We start from the raw sequence: 23,890 nt of genomic DNA on the forward strand, positions 1-23,890 counted from the left end.
ACTAGTTTTTCCCTACAACACTTAGATGCACTCCTTAGCACTTATAACACTTATACAGAGTGTTTATCATGCCTTAGAGTGTCTTGAATTTGTTTATTAGTTGTTTAAAGACTAACTGTTCAAATACATATATCCTTATATGTTATTAGGATCTTTGTACGTGTCTAAGTCTTCACTTGACACCAAGCACTTATCTGACACTTCCTTCCGATCCACTTGCTACAGGTGAGTTCATACCCCTTAATCAATGTTTTAACTATTTTTAAATGTTTTATGGGGGGAGGGGGAATACAAGTAGAATTATGCTAATTATTATATCAATCACATGTGATTAATAAGCAGCATTCAAATGATTGGCTACTCATTAGCCGTTTTACCAAGCAGTTTCCTTCAAATGTTTTTCATAAACATTTTATATGTTTAAAACTCCTTATTAAACTGTACATATTACTCTGTATGTTACATTTCAAACTTATTTACAATTGTGTTTCAAACAAATGTTTCTTTATACTAAACTGTTTTATCAAACCCATGCCTTCAAACCGTTTTATAGATTGACATCAAGTCGATCTTTTTTTAGATAATAATTATGTTCAAAGGTTTTACAAAACTTACTTTATGCTTTTATATTATAAATTTCATGCCTTTATATGTATAGTCATATAAGAAATGTTTAAAAGACTTAGGAAGGCTATCCACCCTGTTTCCTTTTCCTCGATTTGGATGTGGTCTGATGGGATATTGGGTACCCGTCCGAAGGTCGTTTAAACATTAGTTATATACCATGTGTATATATATAGTTATAAAGGTCCTTCCGGTTTATCCAATGCCCTTGGGTAGCAAGGGTATACATCCATGTCCATACGTACCAGTTAGATTACTAGTAAACTACCATACGGGTAGTTTAGGAAGATACTAGAACTATTACTAGAACGCGATATCATACAATGAGTTAGTTCATTCATGAGTCAATACTTTCTAGAACATTATAGTACATTACTATACTTGCTAGATAGTGAGAGCATACATTACAGCTAGAACATTATAGTACATTACTATACTTGCTAGATAGAGAGAGCATACATTACAGCTAGAACATTACAGTACATTACTATACTTGCTAGATAGAGAGAGCATACATTACAGCTAGAACATTACAGTACATTACTACACTATTACATAGATATGTTTACATGCTCACACTTACATGAGTACAACTACATGATCACACTTAAATATACATAGAACAGATGTCACTAGGTGCTATAGCATGGAACCAATTCATGATCTAACTATACCGATGAATCACAATGCAATTGTGATAGTTATATCGAGTATACATGATCATAGTAATGTGGATGCTCACGGCTTGCATACATGCAGGGGTCATGGGTAGGTCCCAAAATCCCTTTGACAGGGGAGCGTATAGCCTGGGATCTAGACATCACATTATACCTTATCCCTCAAATAAGGCAATTGAGTACCGATGTAGTTATTTATATCAAATGCTACATTACTTAGAAGAATTACCCTATACTTAAGGTAATTAGTACGGTTGTAGTTCGACACTACACCATAGTACTATTTCATTTTCCCATTACATTCACTTCGTGAACATTCACACGACGCATGGTAATGTAGAAACTATATTTTTGGTTAATGATAGTCAGACTTGGGAAAATACACACTCTTACAAGAGACACACACAGACACTAGATGCCTTGGTAGAAGGCTACATATAGATCAGTTAAGTCTTGGTAGAAGACTCCCTGTTATAATAGTAGGAATCATAGGGATTTCTAGGGTTTTTCAAACGTCTACAGTTGTTTTACAAACATTTTCATACTTACAATTCATATACATTTTTAATACTTACGATCCACATACATTTTCAATACTTACAATTCATATACATACAAATACTTACATACAAATTAAGACACTAAAATACTTATGATCTCACCAGCTTTAAAGCTGATACTTGCTTTCAAAATTACTTGTATCCTCAGGTCATCAATAGACAGATACCGATGCTAGGTTTAGAGAAGATGGAGCTCGTTCAAGACTCATCTTTCATTTTTGATTTATGCTTTAGTGTCTATTATAATTTGACAGAACACACTTGTATAATAATTATATTATTAATGCAATGGATGATGTTGTTGCTTGTTTACTACTTTTCATTGTTGTGATACTGTACATGATGTCCTCCACCCCAGAACGTTTCCGCCGTTCTTGGTTTTGGGGTGTGCAGAGCTGGGGTGTGTTACAAGTGTGTGAAGGAGGGGCATTACGGGAGGGATTGCCCTAATGGATTCTCGGTTTGCTTTCATTGCAACCAGACCAGCCATCGGAAGGCCGAGTGCCCTCAGCCACTCCAGGGATTAGCATAGGGATCTGCACCTGCTGCTAGAGCTACCGAGATTCGTTTAGCGAAGGCCGAGGCACCGAAGGCTCATGGGAGAGCCTTCCAGTTAACAGTGGAGGAGGTCCGCGCAGCACCCGACGTTGTGGCTGCTATGTATTCATTCCTCTATTTATTTTGAGTCAGAGATATTATGCTTATATTATGATATGCGTAGGTACTTTTCTTATAAATTCTGTACCTACTTTGGTGTTATTTGACTCGGGTGCGAGTCGATCCTTTATGTCGCCAGCCTTTAGTCGTCATATCAGTAATTGTCGAGAGGCATTGAGTCGACCTCTTTGGGTTTCCATAGATTACGAGCGAGCGGTTTATGCTACTTAGGTGATTCGGGGATGTGTACTCGAGATCTTCGGTGTCGAGTTCCTGGTTGATCTGGTCCCGATTGCGATGGGGGACGTTTGTGTTATAGTGGGCATGGAATGGTTGAGCCGATTTGGGGTTGTTATCGACTGCGAGCGACAGTTGGTGACGATACAAGGCCCAAGTGGGGGAGTACTTACAGTGTACGGCGAGGGTACTCATCTTGAGTCAGCATTCTGTTCGGCTGCTAGGGAAGGACAAAGCCTACAACAGGGCTGTAGTGGGTTTGTGGCTTATGTGATGGACACACGAGTGACAGTGGAGAGGCCGAGATCGGTTGATGAGGTACCGATAGTGTGAGAGTTTTCAGATGTTTTTCCTGAGGAGCTGCTGGGTGTGCCTCCCGAGAGGCAGGTGGAAACCCGAGAGGCAGTTAGATTACTAGTAAACTACCATACGGGTAGTTTAGGAAGATACTAGAACTATTACTAGAACGCAATATCATACAATGAGTCAGTTCATTCATGAGTCAATACTTTCTAGAACATTATAGTACATTACTATACTTGCTAGATAGTGAGAGCATACATTACAGCTAGAACATTATAGTACATTACTATACTTGCTAGATAGAGAGAGCATACATTACAGCTAGAACATTACAGTACATTACTATACTTGCTAGATAGAGAGAGCATACATTACAGCTAGAACATTACAGTACATTACTACACTATTACATAGATATGTTTACATGCTCACACTTACATGAGTACAACTACATGATCACACTTAAATATACATAGAACATATGTCACTAGGTGCTATAGCATGGAACCAATTCATGATCTAACTATACCGATGAATCACAATGCAATTGTGATAGTTATATCGAGTATACATGATCATAGTAATGTGGATGCTCACGGCTTGCATACATGCAGGGGTCATGGGTAGGTCCCAAAATCCCTTTGACAGGGGTGCGTATAGCCTGGGATCTAGACATCACATTATACCTTATCCCTCAAATAAGGCAATTGAGTACCGATGTAGTTATTTATATCAAATGCTACAGTACTTAGAAGAATTACCCTAGACACTCAGCACCGTGCCGATTTTGTCGCGAAACTTCGACAAGTCATAACTTCTTCGTTATAACTCGGATTTTGGTATTCTTTATATCCCTGAAATCCTTGTTTCGACCACTACAACTTTATGTAAAGATATCGGGCTTATCTCACACTTTAATTTTGACGCTTATTTTTATTCTTAATTAATTAAGCCCTAATAATTAAGCATAAAATACATAATTCACATAATTCCTTTTCATTTCTTCAAAATGAGTTACAAAGGTTAACCTAGACTATCACCTCAATATAAATGCCTAGGCTAGAAACACGAGTGTTACACTTATTTTTTATCATTATACTTTTAATGGAGGGAGAATTATAGTCCTTTCCTACCCGTTCAGCTAACGGCCCTCCACCAGTCATGGAAGCGGTGGGGGAAAGTGGACACCCATTAAACTGCCATTTTATAGGCAGTAACCTTATACCCCCCTTAGAGACTGGCTTCGTGAATGAGGCCTACTAACAGTAAGATTGACTTTACTCTTATACATATATAAGTATTAACTTTTAATATTATAATAGTATAAGGGTGTATTTTACACATTTAAAATACTTGGTGGTTTAATCTTATTAATTAAACTATACTCTTAATTTAATTAAACTTAAACCATGTCATTATGGAACAATTAACTCTTTTAATTAAAAACTTTAATTAATTTAATGAAGCCCATAAAGTTTGAATTTTAACTTTTAAAATTCTAGAGTTTGGAATTAAAGCATTAATGTGTGTGAGACTTTACAAATTCCAAAGCTTGAGGGCAAGTTTTGAAACTATTCAAAACCTTTCATATTCTTAACATATGAGTTTAATGTTTCTTTAATGACAAGACTCTTGAAAATCCATAACTTGAGGACAAGTTATGGAGATCTTAAAACAATTTATGGAAAAGAGATTCTTGGTGTTTTATAACTTATAAATTTTAATGATCAATTTAAAAGAAAAACCTTTAGAATTCCATAACTTGAGGACAAGTTATGGAGTCCATTAAAATCATTAAAACCAACAATTCAACCAAGAATGTTACAAGTTCTAGATTAAACTCATATGAACTAGGTAATTCAAGTCAAACAAATTCCATGCAATTAGACTTAATCATATAAACTAATAGAAAACATGAAATTTTTACAATCACCTTTCAAATGGATTAGCATGATCATTATCATATCTTTAAAAAAAATATTTTTTTTATGAATCAAAACAGTTTGGAATAATGATCATATCCATTTGGGGCCAGAAAACGTTTTTCTGCACTCTGCCCAGCCAACTCGGCGAGTCCATGAACATGACTCGTCGAGTAGCACATTTTGTACATGGACTCGTCGAGTCCATTAGTGGACTCGACGAGTTCATCACCCAAAACGCAGAAAACTCGATTTTTTCAACTTTAACAAGCAAGTAGCATCAAGTATAATTGAAAACAAGCCTAGGCTCTGATACCACTGTTGGGTTTTGAGCATTATAACACTCCTAAGGTGTTCATGAAACCCTAAATACCTTGTATCTATGTTTTCACTAATTATACATGCAATGGTGTTTCCAAGGTATTAAACCTATGACTGGAATACAATTGACATATACCACAAATGAAACTAGTTAGGATAACATACCTTATAGTGGAGATTAAAGTCTTGATGTATCTAGCCTTAAGAGCTTAGCCCCAATAGTGTGGAAGTCTCAAGTGGAATCACAAATCACCATCAACAACTTGGAAGAACTTGAGAGAATATGGAGCTTACTAAAATCGGCCACCTTTTCTTTCACACACACTAGTGCCAATTTTGTGAGCCAAGGACCCCTTTATATATATGGAGGATTAGGGTTACATCCATGTAAACCCTAATACCCATGACCTTTCATCTACATAAGATCCATGGGTTAAAAGCTCCATGGACTATCCATGGACTTCCATACACTTTTAGCCCATCCTATATAAACCTTGGCCCATTCCATATATATATATATATATATATATATATATATATATATATATATATATATATATATATATAAGAGTCCATATTTAATTAGCCGCTTTTGATCACTAAATTAATTCCAAATTAATTCTTGATCAATACTGATTAGATAATATGATTTCATATTAATACATTATAACTTATAATATATTAATAAATCATAAATATCCTTTTTCTCATAAGTTTATCCATACAAATTGTTCCGGTGAAGTGCAACCCAAATGGACCATGCCGGGTCGGGTTAAGTCATACCAATTATAGTTATGGACTTATACACTAATCCAAAAACTATATGACTTGGGAAGTGATTGAAGAACCTAGTCAACAACCAACATCCTTGAGACAATGACACTGAATACTCTTAGCCTGTCAATATGTAACTTTATCTCCAAGACACGAGTACACACAAATCTTCCATCTTGGTGTTTACTTGCCAATAGGGCTTGAGTGACCTTGAACTTTTCAAGTCTTCGAACTTGTGGGTCAGGGAGAATAATTGGAGGAGGTGAAGTATGATTTCCATTTCCACTAATGCACGAAAAATGGATTAATCTTTCACCTTGATCGACACATTGGATATTATCTTCAAGAGGAAATCTTGTTCCAAAATATTTGGGAAGACCATAGTTATCTAAACTAGACATCTACAGTGGAAAAAATTCAAGTTAGTTGATTTTAGTCCTTAATATAACACCCAAATGAAATATTAAGGCTAGGAACCAACACAATATTTTTCAATTTGGAAGAGGGATGCCGTAATCCAATTGCAAAATATTTGAAGCTAGGTAAATGACGATTTACCAATTTCCACCATGAAAAACGAAATTGATTATTAAGTTTTAAATGGATTGAAATTCCTAGATCCTTTAAGATTCATTGAATTTTTCAATGGCATATTTAAATCTCGATTGTGCCCTTCAAGTTTGTGATTGGGATGCCTAAGATCACAAGCAAGGTGTGAGTAACCATGCAAATTAGCTTGATACACCCAATGTTACAAACCACCTAATTAATGTGCCAGTTAACCACACACGCTCCATTGATCTATGATTAACATCAAGCTACCATTTTCCGCACACTGTCAATCCCAGATTAGTGTGCCGGTTAACCACACATGCTCCACTAACGACTTAACAAGGTGCAAAGTGTAATTTCATGGAATAGCACCATTTTCATATTTTTCCTAAAGTAGCTAAGATTGGGAATTTAATAAAAGTTTAGTTACTTTATTATTTTCATTATACTTATAATGAGAATTAGTGTCCTATCCTATCCATTCGGCTAACGACCCTCCACCAGTCAAGGAAGCAGTGGGTGAGAGTGGACACTCATTAAACTGCCATTTTATAGGCAGTAACCTTATACCCACCTTATAGACCGGCTTCGTGAATAAGGCCTACTAACGGTAAGACTGACTTGTCTTATACATACATATAAATATTAAACCTATAATATTATAATAGTATAAGGGTTGAATTTTAAACTCTTTAAAATTCTAGGTTTTGCAATTAAATGTTTCAAAAGTTAGAGTTTACATTTACAAATTCCAAAACTTGAGGACAGGTTTTGAAACTTTTCAAAACTCTTGGTTTCCATAACTTATGAGTTAATGTGGTTATTATGAAAAGACTTTAGAAATTCCATAGCTTGAGGACAAGTTATGGAGTTCATAAAAACATTTATGTAAAAGACTCTTCATGTTCCATAACTTGAGGACAAGTTATGGAAGACTTTAAAAACATTTAAGATCAATTTTTCCAAACAAAATTAGCACATAATTTTTATGATCTAAATTAACTCGTAAGCCAAGATAATTCATATAAACAATTTACAAGAAAATTAGTTTATCAATTAAACTCACAATTCTCTTAAAATTTTGACAATTATCTTTTCATTGGATGAGAATCATCATTACCCTATCAACAAAATCAAATTTTATGAACTAAAACATTTTGTGGTGATGATTCTAATCCAAAACAGGCCAAAAACTCGAAAATTTGTTGTCTGGACATGCAACTCGTCGAGCCCCATACTGGACTCGTCGGGTCCATGCCTAAAATCATCCTACTCGTCGAGTTCAAGCAAGGACTCGTCGAGTAGGGTTGTCAGACAACTTTTCAGTTTTGGAAAACTAACACATTTGCATAAAATATAATAGAAAAACAATCATAGTCTCTGATACCGCTGAAGGATTTTAGTATACTACAACATCCTATGGTGTACATACAACCCTAAATACTTTGGATCTATGTTTTCTCTAATTATACATGCATTATTGCTTCCAAAGAATTAATCGTACAACTAGCATGTGATTGACATAAACAACATAAAATACTAGTTAGGAGTTTACCTCTTTATGTAGCTTGTAGAACTGGTTGAATTTGGTATTTAAGAACTTAGTGCCCCAAACGTGACACCTCAAATGGTTCACAACACACCTTAGACAAAGGATGACTTTTGAGAGAGTTTCTTGCACGCTAAAAATCGGTTGTGGACTTCCAGAGATCACTAGGTGCCGATTTTAGTAGCCTAGGGTCTTCTTATATAGTTTGGTTAGGATTAGGGTTACATCCATGTAAACCCAATGTGAATGACTTTTCATCTTACTTATGATACATGGGTTAAAACCTCCATGGACTATCCATGGACTACCATATTGGTTTAGCCCATCCTAAATAACCATAAGCCCACACCATAAGAGTGATTGATTTACCAAATCAATCCCCTTACATTTAATTAGTCTCTTTTGATCACTAAATTAATTCCAAATTAATTCTTGATCAATACTAATTAAATAATATGATTTCGTATTAATATATTAGAGCTTATAATATATTAATAAATCATAAATAACCTCTTCTCAAAAGTCCATCCTATCAAACTGTCGTGGTGATATGCAACCCAAATGGACCATGCTACTCTCGGGTCAAGTACATGGCAATTTATAGTTATGGGCTTAGACACCTGATCCAACACATAACTGGGCTGTATGATTATGAGATGTTGGACCATTGGAATGACAAAATTTTGGACTAGATTAAATGGTTGGGCCTTAGGGTAAAACCATGTAAAGGTTTGGGCCCAATTTGGAAAATTAGGCCATATCTTGGGCTTTGGTTCATAGTTTGACTTTTGGGCCTTTGGATTGGGCCTTGAGCTTGAATCAAGCTAAGATGGGGGTAAAGTAGTCTTTTACCACAAGCATGGACTTATGGTTATGTGTTGGAACCCAATTATTAATTGGGTGTCGTTTTGATGTTGACAGTTCAGGAATATGTCATCCAACAGCTAGAATTTTGACCGCGGGACTACCTTCCAGTAAGAGTGGGTCGAAGGCACCAATGCCGACCCACTAATATTGATTATAGTTGAGATGATTGTCTTTGTGATAATTGTTTGGTATGACACTATCTGTTATGATTTATGTGCTAGTATGTTATATTATAATTTGGTAGTAGTAGGGGTGAAATAGTCTCTGGTTACCGGTTGAAAGAGACCAAAGAGGAGGCCAGCACCCAGATATGCTAGGCAGTATATGATTTATATGTATATGCTAGGGAATTATGTGGTAGTAGTAGTAGGGGTGAAATAGTCCCCGTTTACTGGTTGAAAGAGACCGAAGGGGTAGGCCAGCACCAAGATATGTTAGGCAGTTACCAATTGAAAGAGACCAAAAGGGAGGCCAACACCTAGATATGCTAGGTAGTTACTAGTTGAAAGAGACCAAAGGGGAGGCTAGCACCCAGATATGCTAGGCGTTATGTGATTATTTTGTATGTGGTATGATGGGGGAACTCACTAAGCTTCGTGTTTACAGTTTACAGTTTTGGTTTCAGGTACTTCGTCCTCAATGGGAAAGGAGTCGACATGACTACAGCGCATCACACCGCTACTTTCCGCACTAAGATGTTCTTGGGATTTGTACTCTGACATTATTATGGTTTGTTTTGAGATATGTAACTTATGGGTTTTTATGATATGAGATAACTTAATGATGTTTTCAATAATCTGTTTTATGAATTTTTAAACTAAAAATGAAATTTTTGGTCTTGGATTTTGGGATGTTACAAGTATTATTACAAGTACTTAATCTAACTATATAATCCTTAATTCCATTCTTTGCTTCCCAAAATTTCACTTTGGGCCAAAACAATTACTAGGGCTAGAATTCCACCAACACCCCTTCATTTTTATGTTCCAATATCATATCTAAAGTGTCAATTCATATCCAGGAATGTCATTCACTTCCAATAGGTCAATCATCATGTACTTATCCTTAGATTTCCCATAATGCCCTTAAAGCCAATAATTCCATATATTAATTAAAGAATCAAGTAACACCTTATGTTTTGAATCTAAATAATTCCAAGAGTATCCATTCATGATTATGAATTTCCTTTACTCATTAATTGCTCAGCTATAAAGGATTCTATTGATTTCATTATATTGTCCACACATCCATTTCAATCCCAACTTATACATGATTCTACTATCATGGATGTGTTTTAGTATTCCAGTTGGATTTATTATAATAAAACAAAATCTAGGTCATATAATACAATCATATATCATCATCAATTGCAAAATCCCCAATTTGGGTTTCTAGGGTTCATGGTTGACTTTTTACCTAAATCACCAAAACCATCAATGGAATGATTGGTATGAGATTGGAACCATTGAAGTCACCCAAGTGAGGTTAGAAACCAAAACCCTAATAATTAAATCAAGCCAAATTCTACAATGGGGATCAATTCTAATCATGAACTCGAAAATAAAATTAGAGAAGGAGAGATTATACCTAAAAAGCCTTTGATTCCGCTTTTTTTTATTGGATGCTCAAATCTCCACTTGAATCAAACCCTAGATGTAGAAACATGAAGAAATAGCCATTAGAGCTCCTACATTGCTTAAAAAACAATATCTAATGAAATGGGGGAAGCAAAATGCATCGTATTTCCTAAATTCTCACATTTGATCCCTCTAGTTTGCCCATTTGGGTCAAAACTCACCAAACCTAAATATTTGTGATTTTAATAATAAGTCCTTCCTTATACATTTTATGAACTTAATAGTCTCTTTCATTAACTAAGCCAACCTTTTGGTCAAACTCACTTTGCCAACTTGACACTTTTGGTCCTTTAGCTTTTGAAATTTTACTATTTTTACTTCTAACTTTCTAAACTTCATATCAATTAATAATATGATTATTCCTTAATGGTTTAGCTATATAAATCATTTTTATTTTATTCAATTTATTAATTTATGAACCTAGTCTTAAATTTTAGGATGTTACACGACCTTTCGCCAGTCTACCAACTGGCTCACGACCTTTCGCTGATCCACCAATAATATGTGTATCTAGACGTACAACCTATCTGTCATTTTTTCATCAACACTCGGGTCCATAGACTCCCGACCTATCGTCGTTACGCTGTCAACCCCTAACTACCATAATAAATAACTTGATCATATCAACATTTACGCACATAGAGACTATACTTTCTGCTAGATCTATATCCTATCATACATGGATATACATTGTAATACATATTATTGATGTGCACAAAAGTACCCGCTAATTTTATAATTTATAACCCTACTAACTTAACTAACTAAAATGCACCTAGACAGTGTACCTAGTCAAATTATAGAATAGTTGGGTAAGTCGGGTGTCGATCACAGGGAACAGTGTTACTAATTAATCTACTTGATATCAAATTAACCTAATTATTAACAAGTTTAAAAAGGGTTTTATCCGATTTTACAAGATCAAACGAAGTTAGCTCAAATTCAATCAATAAGTAAAAACACTCTCGTTTAGTTCGAATCCACTTTGTCCTTATGTCCAGCTAATAATTATGGATTATCAAGTTGGTTTTAATTATATTAGTAATTTAAGTCTAATTTTACAAATAATTAATTAATTCATGTAAAACTATGTATGGTCACACACAATTAAACACATAACCAATTATGAATATGAATATGTTATGTAAGATTTATTATGTAAACGCAATTATAGTCATAATCCATGTTCTATAGCACAGCTAAGTTTATTTACTTTAATTACTAACTAAGATTGGTCAATCCTATCTCTAACAATTTAATGTTCACTAAATCATTACGTAAACAAGTTCATGCAGTTAATGGTTACTAAGCTACACAGAACATGGAATCAAGCAACTAAAGAAACAGCCATAAGCATGCTAGGTAATTATAAATCAAACACAAGTAAATTCCCAACTAAATAAATCCATATAAAATTAAGCTATTCATAAGTTAGAAGCTTCATCTAGCTAAACAAGAGTAGCTAGATTCAGCTGCTCATAATAGCAACTAACACACTAACACAAATCAAAGTATAAGGAAACATGTTCGTAAGTATCAAATAAGTAAACTAAATGATGGACCTTCACTCTTTTTGGTGTTGAAACCCTTTTCCAGAACCTTACTTCTGCTGTAAATCGTCTCCTGGAACCTCTTTCTTCCGCCAAAAAGTCTCTCCAATCGTAATGGAGAATGGTTTATATATTTTCTAGAAAGTCGCATTCCACGTCGTGGTTAAGGAGTTATCCGTATCAGGCAAGGCCTCGTTCTTCAAGTAAACTTATCTTCTAGAATATTCATGCCACGTTGTGGTTTACTTGGCCACAACGTGGTTTCAGTTGAATCCGTGAATTTCTTCCTCTTTTGTACTCCAAGTCTCCAATGTTCCATATATTGTCACTTCTGGTCCCTCTCTTCGAAAATGCTTTATTTTGGCTGCAAATAACATTTTATCCTTATAAGTACCATAATTCTATGCAAATAACCAAAATATTAAATAAAATGTAGATCAATATTGCCTAAAACTATGTATAAATATGGAAATTTCAAAATACCCCACACTTAGGCTTTGCTTTCCCTCAAGCAAATCTACTTATTTAAACTTAAACCTTGATCACTAGCATCACATAGAACAATCCAATTCCAGCTCAACCATTATGCCAAGACCTCAACACATGCATTTATGTCTAAATTTTTTTCCTAAATGACCCCCATACTTTAAATACTCACAATCTTCATAAACAATTACCGACTTCTTTCGAACAATGCTCATTTTATGCAACCCTTCGAATCCATCCTCAGAAAGCTTTCTAACCTCAAGATATTTTTGTAAAGCTACCCAAGCATGCATAAACTAGAGAATTACAACTTTTTAGAAGATACCACAACTTGGAGCTCTTGAATTCTTCTTTTCTTTGATGCTTAATCTTTGATTTCTTTGAATTCACTTCTTTCATGATTTTTGGCATCTTCAAAATTTTGAATTTCATCAGAAATTTTGATCTTTGATCTTCATACTTTGATACTTTTATGCTCCAAAATTCTTCAATTTCTTTACTTTTGGCAATTTCTCTTTCTCTTTTTTTACATGTATCTCACTTTTTTATATCACTCAAAAACTACATGCTTAAGCAGGGGCGCTTATTTTCAACTTTTATTGGTTAAGACATATCTTTCCTGGATACATTTCAGGTTTAGGCTGCTAAACATATTGCATTCCTCAAACTAAGCAGGGTTATGTTTTTTTTCCATGATTTCACTTAAATAAGGGAGGCCACAAATGCATTATAACGTATATCAGCTTAACTAAACATTTGAGCTCTTATCGGTTCATTCCACTAGCAAGTACAGTTCAAATTATTACTACTAGATCCAATTAATAAAAATTTTAAAATTTACCAAATTATTTAGAAATTTACTTTTTCTACCCCCTACCCCACACTTATTTCATACAATGCCCTCATTGTATGCATAAATAAATCAAAATTAAGAGAAGGGAGAAAAAGGAACAGACTCCCCTAGGATAGTGGCGTGAACGAAACTCCAAAAGTGTGGCAAAACATGCATCTCGAATATGGACCTCTTTAAAATAAGAACTCGGACTTGAAGCCACTATATATGGTGGAGGAAAATGAGCCACAATAGTCTTTAAAATGACCCCAAGAAGATGCATGGAAAGCCATATGGTAAAACACCCAATGGTCTTCAAAATGGTGAAAAAAATAGAAAACACATCATGGGGTAGAATACCACGTCATGGTATCGTATAAAAACGCGAACAGAAATATCCCAGTTATAACAATCCACGACGTGAAAATTTATGCACCACGTCGTGGAAAATGGACCTTCAGAAAATTAAAAATTTTCACTTCTTCATTCAACCTAGCACCTTGACTAACGTCTTAATGGGTTAAGACTCTTCTAATGTTGTATAAAATAAGACACTTGTTGACTCTATCCTCTCTCTCTTTAACGCACCCCACACTTATTTCAAATTGTGGGTCACGACTCTTGACTCGACCTTACTCCTTCTCAAGACTCCTTAGCAAGCTGTAATCAACCAAAAGAACTAAAAGAGTAGCATAATAATTTACCAAAGTCTTACATCAACAAACCAAAAAAATTAACTAACACCACACAAAATAAAAATTAAAAAAAAAATCAAACTAAAAACTAAACAGAAAAGGAATTATTCATCATCCTCTCGTCCCTGCACTCCACTCGGTCCTTCCCCATCGTCCCTTAGGATCCACAGCTCTTCCCATGTTGGAATGTAAGGACATTGCGGTGACACTGCGGGCGGTTGCACCACACCCATGTGGGAAAATATCGCCTCCAAAATTTGTGTGTTGTAATTCATCTCACCACGGAGATTATCCAAATATGATCCAACCCGGGTTTGAAATGGGTCGGTGGGTACTCCTCTTGGGTGACTGTCTCTCTCAACTTCTCCCCAGGCTCTAACGTTTCTTCGTCTTCTCGCAGGAGGTTGCTCGGGTTGTTCCATCTCTTGCTCTCCATCTTCCGGGGGTATAACATAACCTCCCCCGACATCGATCACCACATGCATAACAACCAAAAACTGAATAGTCAAATCATTGTCTCGCAAACGGGTAAGGTTCCGCACAAACTCGTGGGAAAAAATCTCATATGATCGTGCAAGACGGGTGACCAAATGTCTACCCGTGATTGGACTTCCTTGTCGTGAACTGACCGCTTTCTTTCCCAAAAACCTTGCTAGCATGTAAGGAATATCACAACACATCCCGGGAGTAATAATATTCCACAAAAAGAACAAATCTTGTAAAGAAACCTTATCACCATGATGTTTATGATTGACAGAAAAAGTGATAAGGCGGTGAAAAAAACGATGCACCGGGTTCCGAATTTGTGCTTCACTTGAATCACGAGAATTGTACTCGTGATTTGTGATAGTGAGCCAAAATTGAACATCAAAAATACCAGGCGCAAAATCCCGAACGCAACCAAGTAAAAATGGAACAAAGAACGGGGATTGAGTCTCCACTTTCGTATAGATCCCCATGCGCCATGCAAATTCCCGAAGACTACATTCCCGATACACCCCGCCCAACCGGAAAACTAGAGCCCGGTTATAATCAAAATCAATGGCGTGTTCTTCAAAGTTTACAGTAGAGAAAAAGTCCACTGATAATTCATGGTACACGGGCTCTTGGATCGCGAACAAGTTCCTCCATCCATGGCAACTAAAGGAAAAATGGTCTCCCTCGTATAATTTCGTCTAATGGCGCTCCAATTCAACAACCATTCCAACACCGCCAAGCCATCCCCAGTCAATAATCGGAGCTATAGCAAACTCCCTATTGTATAACCATCACAAACGGTTCTGATAAGACGTCAACAAGGCCCATGAAATGGTTCGCGGAAATCGATATAACGGATGGATATTCGAGACATCAATCGGGTCATTATCCTGTTGAACAACCCTTCTAGGTGCCATTTTCCTGCAATGGTAAAAAACAAAAACAAAACACCTAAAATATATTATCAAAAACAAAGCAGAAAACTGGTCGCCTAGGAATCACGTCGTGGCATGGCACGCCACGTCGTGGTCTCGCAGTCGTGACATGAACTGCCCTCGATCAAAATACAGTCCAAATTTAGCAAATTTAACACTCGGGGTTTGATCCTTCTGCTATTTTAAGGGCATTCAAAGTAAAAATACTAACCAATATAACCAATTTCGGACAATTTAATTTCTAAAGAAACCCTAACCAACTAAATACATAAAATTGGGATAAGTAGCAACTATTAGAGTATGAACACATACCCGATTGAGTAAAAGGACAAGAGAATGCAAGATATTTGGAAGAAAAACTGGAAAAAAATCAGCTGTGGGGACTCCTTTCGTTCGTGCGGCAATAAACAAATGGGGAACACTTGTGGTCAAATGGTTCAAGAACTGGTCCCCCCTGTGACTTTTTAAAGGCCACGTCGTGGAAGGTGTTACCACGACGTGGGTTTTATAATACATCTTCAGGTCTCAAATAGTCCCCGTGTTCTGCCTAAGATCACGACGTGGTGCATCTGGCCACGACGTGGGTGATGTCTGGTCAACAAAATAAAGTTAACTAAAAAATTTTCAGTTCATTGTGTTCCATTTATTTCCAAAGCACCCCACAACAATTTTTTTTACCTCTTAACATTATTTAGACGATGAGTTGATAGCTTCCCTAATCAAAAACTCAAAAACTAAAAAGAAAAGAAAAGAAAATGCAAACCAAACTCGGGTTGCCTCCCGAGAAACGCTTCTTTTTGATGGAGTCATGAGTCGGACTCCGTGCCTTCTACGTTGACTCGTCATAAGAGTCCACCACCAGGATCTTTTTCTCCTTGAAACGCCTCTTGTAAGCTTGCACTTGACGAATATTCGCCTTTTTAGAATTCTCCTTTTTAGCCTTGACTTCGTCTCCATCGAGCTTGCTTTTGATCCCTTGAATCTTCAATTCTTCATCATCTTTAAGCTCCATAGTATCCTTCTCTTCTTTCACTACTGGACTTGTTACTTTTGAAGTAACCTCCTCTTCATCACTCGACATCTCATCGTCTTCCTTGCTTACCCAAGAAGTTGGATTTGTGTAGGCACTGACTTCAACTAAAAATGGAACAGATGCTCTTGGTTTTGTTCTTTTAACTTGTTGAATTGTTTTTATTTCTTCTTCCATGAGCTTCTCTAATTCTTCAAGTTCATTCTCTTCATCAATGTTGAAAACCTCTTCTTGAGCATGACTCCCTTGGAAACCATCTTCTATTCCAAAAACTTCCTTCTCATCCCTAACTCTCAAGGTGAACTTGGATTCACGTATATCAACTAGAGCTCCAATAGTGTTAAGTAACGGGCGACCAAGAATAATTGGTACATTGGGATCTTCTTTCATATCCAAAACCACAAAATCTATTGGAAAAATAAATTTCCCAATTTTCACGAGAATATCTTCCACAATGCTACGGGGCTGTGTCACTGAACGGTTTGCCATGTGAATAGTCATCTTAGTACCATTCATTTTCTGAATATTTAACTTTTGATAAAAACGAATAAGGCATCAAATTTATGCTAACCCCAGAATCGGCTAAAGCATAGACCTTCATATTATTCCCAAACTTAGATGGGAGGGTGAGTCATCCAGGATCCCCCATCTTCTTAGGTATCTCTCCCAACACAACATTTGAGCTTTGCTCACTTAGAATCACCTTAGAATTCTCCTTTAATTGCTGACGAGTGTCTAACAAGTCTTGTAGGAACTTAGCATATTCTGGAACTTTTGCAAGTGAATCAATAAAAGGAGTATTAATAGGAATACCCTTTAATTGCTTGATAAACTCCAGATGTTCTCTCTCCAGTGGACTGAGATTAGCTCTAGATGGGAATGGAAAAGGCGACTTATAAATCGAGATGGTTTCTGGAATTTTCTGATCAGACCGAGGCCACGACGTGGACATATGATTCCCAAAAACGTGGTTTCTGTACTTCAGCTACATTTTTGTTCTCGAATTTTGGCTTATTCGGTTTTGGATCGGGCTGCTGGAGCTCCACTTCTAAGGCTTCTAGGAAGTCAGAAATAGCCTCTTCTTCAATATCTATGGCCATTACATGAGACCGGGTCTTCTTTTCAGGATTTTTCGAGAACATCTTCTCATTAACCAAAGTGGTAAGTTGACCAAGTTGTACTTCAAGGTTATTGATGGAGGCTTGCTGATTTTTTATTAATGTCTGCTGATCTATCATCATCGCGTGATGATTCTTCATTATAGTTCTTTGTTCTTCCATTGCAGTGTCTGTAGCATCGTGTCTTTTTTCTGAAGCTTCCATAAATTTCATCAACAATGTCTCTAATTCTGATTTCTTCTCAGTTAGTGGTTGCTCTCTTTGGTAGAATCCCCGACCAGTTTGCCTAAAATTTTCTTCCTTTTGCTTCTTGTATTCATTGTAAGGCAGCCACTCTTTCTTTGGTTTTCTCCAGTCTTCATCATACTTGTCCCCACTTGAATAACATACTTGAGCTTTCTTGTTTCCATATTCATCCATATTGCAATTTTTTTGTCAAATGTGGGCCACTACATCTCTCGCAACCAACTCGCATTGCATGAATTGATTGGTCCATTTGTGTCAATCTCCTATCCATAGTGCTAAGCATTGCCATCACAACAGCCATCTCTTCAGTTTGTGTACCTCCACTGCCTTTTATTCCATCACGCCTTGGGTTGTGATACTCACAAGAGTGCTTTGAAAACTCTTCAATCAGCTCCTTGTCCTGATTTGGGTTCTTCTTCGTTAGTGGTCCTTACGAATCAAGGAGTTGTCTAGTCATGACATTTACCCCATCATAAAATATCGACATCTCTTGCTGAATATTGAGGTCATGTTGAGGACAATTCCTTAACAACCCCTTGTTGCGTTCCCAGGCCTCGTATAATGACTCCCCCGGATTTTGCTCAAAGTTGGCAATTGCCTTCTTGAGTTTAGATATTTTGGAGGGTGGGCAAAATTGATCTAGAAATCTCTCACGCAATTGGACCCATGTGGTGATTGTACCAGATGGGAGTGCCTTCAACCAGTCTTTTGCTGCTCCCTTGAAAGTGACTGGTAGCATCCTTAGCAAAGTTGTCTCCCTTGGGATATTGGTAGATTTAAAATAATCTGCAATATCATTCACCTCGTCTAAATGTTTGAAAGCATCCTCGTGATCCTTCTGGTAGAATGGGATATCCTTAAGTGCAGTAAGGATATGTCCCTTTAACTCGAATGTGGCATTGGCAGGAATCGTAGGATGTACTAAACCCGGCCCCATATCATCTCAAATGCGCTTCTTGTAGTCCCCCATGGCCATCTCCTCAATGTTCGCCATTTCGTTCTCCGGCTCGTTCTCGGGTTCACTTGTATATAGTCCAAACTCAGCTTCATATTCGTATTTGGATTCGTTCGGGATAGGTATTTGATCTAAGTCTTCAACCTTGTTATTGTCCTTTGAAGATGAACTTGATCCTTCCTTCTTCTTTCCCGGCTTTTTTGAGAATACGGACTTGAGTTCTTGTAAGGGCGTCTTCTTTAGTGTTTGATCCTCTTTCGCGCTCTTATCCTTCTTTTTGTGAATTGCAGACTCGGGATCTTCAAGTGGTGGCACCAAAGGTGTGTTAGAACCTTTGGTCATGAACTCCTGCAAAAACAAAAAAAAAACAAAAAAAAAACGTAAAACTGAACTAAACTAAAAAAAATAAAAATAAAAAAAACTAGAAATCACAGTTGTCACGTCGTGGAAAGGTACTCCACGTCGTGACTTCTGTAACGTAAAAAAAATTAAACTATGCTTATAAAAATAACTTTTTGCGGGTTTTACCCCACAAAAAGGATCGATTAATCTAAATCAAATAAATAAACAATAAACTAAACCGTTCCCCGGCAACGGCGCCGAAAACTTGATGTACACAAAAGTACCCACTAATTTTATAATTTATAACCCTACTAACTTAACTAACTAAAATGCACCTAGGCAGTGTACCTAGTCAAATTATATGATAGTTGGGTAAGTCGGGTGTCGATCACAGGGAACGGTGTTACTAATTAATCTACTTGCTATCAATTTAACCTAATTATTAACAAGTTTAAAAAGGGTTTTATCCGATTTTACAAGATCGGACGAACTTAGCTCAAATTCAATCAATAAGTAAAAACACTCTCGTTTAGTTCGAATCCACTTCGTCCTTATGTCCAGCTAATAATTATGGTTCCTTCGGGAATGAGATAAAGGTTCCTTCAGGGACAAGATTATGATTCCTTTGAGAATAAGATAGAAGTTCATTCGGAGACAGGAGTATGATTCCTTCGGGAATGAGATAGAAGTTCCTTCGGGGACAGGAGTATGATTCCTTCTGAATGAGATAGAGGTTCCTTCGAGGACAAGATTATGATTCCTTCGAGAATGAGATAAAGGTTCCTTTGGGGACACGGTATGATTCCCTCGGGAATGAGATGATGACTCCTGAGAGAAAATAGATAGATGATTCCTTTGGGGATGTAGATAGATGATTCATGCAGGAATTAAGGGTTATATATGGTTAGAGAAGGCAGAGAAAAGGTTCCATGAGTGGAACAAGATAATGAAGTTCTTTTAATAACTTAGAAACAATCCATGGGGGATTCAAGAGAAGAATGAGAATGTCAAGGGATCCGTGAGGGATCGAAATGAGAAGTATGAAATGAAGCAAGAAGAGAAAGAGAAGAATAGAGAAGAGTTAGTGGTAGAGGCCGAGATAGAGTACGTGGAGAGTATGAAATGAGCATGAGAAGGGGCTAAGAAATATATAAGAAATAGATGATTAGGAAGAATAGAAGTGTATGATATTGAAGAAAAATGGTAGATGATAGAGTATGAGAATGAGAGAATAGAATGCTAAGGCGTAAGAAGAGATATATGAGATGATATGAGAAAGATTGGTAGTCTATGCCACGAAGAGAAGAGTTTAGAATGCAATGTATGAGATAGAAGAGAAGAATAAAGATTAGAGTATGAAATATGGAAATAGTAGATGAACATGAATATAGATAAGAATATAACTCACCAGACACATTGTGTATGATATTGTATATATGTTTATGTTTTGTAGGTTCATATAGCAGCAACCGTGGTACCCAAAACGAAGACTGGAGCACAAGGACCTAGAATAGGTTGTTACTTTAGTTGTATTTCCTTGTTCAATTAATAGATATGTTTTATTGTAAACCTGTGATTATTGTCTGGGATATAAAATGCTTTTATGTTTATGAGTTAATAGAATTCCATAAATTTTTAGAAATAACTCTGAAAATCCCATTAGATTAGATGTTAGAAAATATGGGTCATTACACAAGACATTGTTTTTTGGGATATATTATCATAAAAAAGTTTGAATGTTAGTTTTATCATGTTTCAATATAATTCGGGTTTGAATTTATTTTGATTCGTGACATTATTTATTGGTTGGATGTCTTATGGCTAATGCAATTTTGTTATTTGGTTATTTCATGAGCCTATTGGGCTTAAACTCGAGCATGTTTCTGAAGGGTTTTGAGCAAAACATCAATCCTATGGTGTTCATGCAACCCTAATTGCTTGGATCTAGTTTTTCTACTTTGAACATGCAATAAACTTCCAAGACTTATAAACCCTAGATCTAGCATATAAGTAATCAAATTAACATACTAATAGGGTTTAGATCTTACCTTTGATTATTATATATCAATAACAATCAATCCTTAGCTTCAGAAAGCTTAGTGCCTCAAATGTTGCACCTAATGGAGTCGCAAACACCACTAAGAAAGAATATGAAGAAGAGAAGAGAGGGGAGGCACCAAAAACGGCTGGAAACCCTAATCCAAGTGTTAGCCCCGTTTTTGGTGCCTAAGGGCTCCTTATATACTTAGGCAATTAGGGTTATCTAACAAGGAAACCCTAATTTGACTGCTTAAGCCCTAAGCAACCCATGGACTCCTTCTTTAGAAGCCTTGGACGACTTCTAATGGGTTTCCCCCATGGAATTCCTCCACTCCACCTTCTATGGAGTCCATAAGCCCATCTATGTAATTATCTTATAATTACACAATAAGTCCCTTAAGTTTAATTAATCTCTTTTAGCCACAAAATGAATTATTAATTAATTCTTGACTAATATTAATTAAACATTATGATTTCTCCTTTAATATATTATTCTTATAATATATTAATAAATCATAATTAAACCTTTCTCTCCTTAATTCATCCTACATATTGCTATGGTGAAGGCAACCCAAAAGGACCATGCTCATAATCGGGTCAAGTACATACCAAAATAGTTAATCCAATAGTCTCCCACTTGGATAAGTCTAATAACTATTTTCCGTATGACTTTAGAACCTGATCGGCAATCGTAGGTTTCAAAAGCCGCTGTCAAGATATCGTATAGACATAAGACATGAATTCCAATCATTCTCTCTATACCGTTTCCCGACTTCCGATTTATGACGACTGACAACAGACTACAATTGAACACATCAACTTAGTCCCGACTTGGCCAAGCGCTTAGGTGTCATCACTAAATCATCGAGGGGCCCACATATATCGCTTTTATCCCACTTTGGGTAAAAGGAACGGATAAACTTTGACTCAAATGTTCGGTTGCATTTACTGATCTAATGACACACAACAATAAGTTTTATAACACCAAGTTACTGGTGCGTTTACTTATTATCAATGTGCAACTGACCAACAAATAACAACTCACACATCTCGGTTTTAAGAATATACAATATTATCGACTCACAATCAATCACGATATAATCCATGAAGTGATTCACGTAAGCGTGGTTTTAATCCAATACTCTAATTTTATCAAAGCACTCATGAACTCTGCAGCAAACTTGTGCTATGTCTAAACTCTTCAGACAATCTACAGACTCTTCATGACAGTCTTCCTTCGTACTTACTTCCAACGTATGACCGACTGTGGGGGTTCGAATAACCCAGTTATTCTGGAAGTCAAAACATGCAAACTGAAACATAACAATAATACTTAATCCTATATGGCCCCAAACTTGTGAGAGTAAATAAAACACTTCTATTTATCCACCATATTGATTACTCATTATTTACCATCTAACGTTTCGGACAACCGACTCATTACTTGAATTACAACAACAATTGTCCCATGCTCCAAGCATGCACACTTTGTTTCCTATGGTCCATGCTTGGTGAAATAGATCAATTGAAAACTTTTCCAATGATACTCATTTCACAATTCCTTAATCCTCATCGTTAGTGTAAGAATACAAGGTTCTTGCCACTACTAGAATATGTTAGATTCTAACATTTTATGCAACGATCCTTTAACAAAGCCATAGCACAAAAGTCACCAAGACTTGGCTAATGAAATTACAAGGTCTCTATCAGAAATTGTTACAAGACAATTCTATAGACGTGATGTCTCTCACTCAAAGTACATTCCTTTGAACATCCTTTTGCATAAAATTTTCTAATCTAGACATAAATTCTCAATTTCCAACTCCCAAGATGAAACATTTCCATATTTGACATATGACAACTCATTCTTAACATAATCTTATCTATTCATAATAATGTCGATATGGTCCATCCAATACCATACTTCCAACTACTCACAAGCGACCAATCCTCAGCGAACTTTGGATCATCCTTTGATAGTTGTTTAATTATTTTAGTCAAAACTGATTCTAGTCCTTTTCCCTCTTAATGCGCAAGACATTTGGAAAATTTTAGAATGGTCAAATATTACAACATTTGCAATCGATCCTATACCCGAAGCGTATGGGACACGATGCATAATGTCTTACATAAAGATATGATACTTTATCAATCTTCTACCATAATATTTTATGTGTCACGTTCTTACAATTCGAACTATGAAGATGGATGTCGTAATCATAATCGAAATTTAAGAACACACTATTTATCCTTTGACTAAATTTATTAAAACTTCTCAATCTAAGCTTTAGATTTTGAAACGAAGTATAATATTCTCTCCCTTAATTGTAGGAAAACAACTTTTCAACCCCTACAACTTTGCAAAGTGAATCTTAGTTTTCTATAATTAATATTGCTAATTTGCAATACTTGCCATAATAATCATACAAGCATAACACTTATGCTCCCATTATCATGATGATTATTATCATATAAGCATAACACTTATGCTCCCACTAGCTTTG

General features: G+C 36.1%; 1 non-coding gene across 1 annotated transcript; it reads left to right on the plus strand.

Moving 5' to 3' along the window:
* Positions 1 to 18,552: 18,552 nt before the first annotated feature.
* On the plus strand, positions 18,553 to 18,659 carry LOC145056042 (small nucleolar RNA R71). The gene has a single exon (XR_013685583.1). It is a non-coding gene; the product is annotated as a small nucleolar RNA R71 (small nucleolar RNA).
* Positions 18,660 to 23,890: the final 5,231 nt, after the last annotated feature.

The sequence above is a fragment of the Lactuca serriola genome, chromosome 5 (assembly GCF_051521515.1).
Source record: "Lactuca serriola cultivar US96UC23 chromosome 5, Lser_US96UC23_V15, whole genome shotgun sequence".
Classification (NCBI taxonomy): Eukaryota; Viridiplantae; Streptophyta; class Magnoliopsida; order Asterales; family Asteraceae; genus Lactuca; species Lactuca serriola.